This window comes from Dipodomys ordii, unplaced genomic scaffold, assembly GCF_000151885.1.
Source record: "Dipodomys ordii isolate 6190 unplaced genomic scaffold, Dord_2.0 Scaffold15, whole genome shotgun sequence".
NCBI lineage: Eukaryota > Metazoa > Chordata > Mammalia > Rodentia > Heteromyidae > Dipodomys > Dipodomys ordii.
Genome location: NW_012267231.1, coordinates 17,813,935 through 17,815,722, shown reverse-complemented (window position 1 = coordinate 17,815,722; position 1,788 = coordinate 17,813,935). Strand labels below are relative to the sequence as shown.

The window sequence follows — 1,788 nt, the reverse complement described above, 5'->3', positions numbered from 1 at the left end:
GATCCTCAGATCTCAGCCTCCTGAGTAGTTGAGATTTCAGGTATAAACAACTAGGAGATGTCCTCTTATAAATGCTGTGCTGGCCACTAGATTATATAAGCCTAGAGTTATGACCCTATTATTATTGTTGTTATTGTTGTTTCTTTGCAGTACTAAGGTTTGAACTCAGGACCTCATACTTGTTAGGCAGATAACTCTACCACCTGAACCACATCTCATGTGTGTGTGTGTGTGTGTGTGTGTGTGTGTGTGTAACAGACTCTCTCTCTTTCTCTCTCTATATATATAGTCTGTTTTTTCTGCCTGGGACCAACTTGGACATCAGTCTCCTATCTATACCTTCCTTCCACATAGCTGGGATTATAGGTACACACTTCAATGCCAGGCTTGTTCTGTTAAGATGAGTTTGCACTACCTTCTTTTTCCCAGGATTGGCCTTGAGCTGTGATCTTCCTGATTTCCTATCTCCAAGTAGCTGAGGTTATAGGCATATTTCATCATGCCTGGCCACCTATCATCATTATTTTCTGAGGAGACTATGACTGAAATAATGCCAACACAGAAAAAAAATGCACAAATCAAAACCAGAGAAAGAGATGGAATGTTGAAATTGTTTAAACTCCATGATTTGCTCCTGCAGTATTCTAATTATAAAAACCAATAATTTCTCCCATTTTTTGGTATAATCTAGTCTGAATTTTTGTGCCCACAATCAAAAAGAACCTAACCATTATGGAAAGAATGGCTGGGATTTAAGCCAACAAGACAAAAGAGTCTGTAGTGCTTTGGGAAGAAAAAAAAATCAAACCAAGAAAAGCTTTGTGTGCCCCTCGGGGTGGGTTTTATTTTGTTTTGTCTTGTTTTTATTTATTTATTTTTGCTGGCATTGTGGCTTGAACTCAAAGCCTGGGGGCAGCCCCTGAGCTTTTTGGCTCAGAGTTGGTGCTCTACTAACAACCTGCAGCTCCACATCTGGCTTTTTGCTGGTTAATTGGAGATAAGAGTCACATGGGCTTTCTGCTCTGAGCTGGCTTCAAATGATGTCTCTGATCTTAGTCTCCTGTGTAGGTGGGATTACAGGCATGAGCCATCAGTATCCAGCTCCACCTATGAATGAATAACCAACTTAGAAAAGAACCATAAGATTCTATCAGTGATGGCACAAAGTCCACAGAAAGTCCACAGTACTAGGGAAGGGGTGACATTGTCCAAAAAGAAATGTACTCACCATCTGACTTATGTGATTGTAACCCCTCTGTACATCAGCTTTATAATAACAATCAAAATTAAAATTAATCATCCTAGCCACTCAGGAGGCCAAGATCTGAGAATCAAGGCTCAAAGCCATCCTGGGCAGGAAAGTTTGTGAGACTCTTCTCTCCAGTGAACCACCAGAAAACCGAAAGTGTAAAATACACCAGGACGTGATCAATGACCCGGGACTCCAGGCACTCACCCAGAGCGAGATCAAAGGAAGATATTCTCAGGGGAGACACACCAAGGCCCACCGCCCCAGTGCCTCTGATCATGGAAAGTAATATTGATAGAACTGAATGCTAGGAAGTGGGGAAACAAAGCCCACAAAAACAGAGTCGAAGTGAAAGCGTGGTTCCAATGTTAGAATACCAGCCTTGAGTGAAAATCTCAGGCACGGGGGCTGAGAGTGTGGCTCAGTGGTAGAGCGCTTGCCTAGCATGCATGAAGCCCTGGGTTCGATTCCTCAGCACCACATAAGCAGAAAAAGCTGGAAGTGGCACTGTGGCTCAAGTGGTAGAGTGCTAGCCTTGA

General features: G+C 42.7%; 1 protein-coding gene across 1 annotated transcript in view; it reads left to right on the top strand.

The window, feature by feature from the left end:
- Window positions 1–1,788, top strand: part of Crabp1 (cellular retinoic acid binding protein 1) — a 21,704-nt gene that overhangs the window by 19,183 nt on the left and 733 nt on the right. The gene's annotated exons all lie outside the window — the stretch shown is intronic.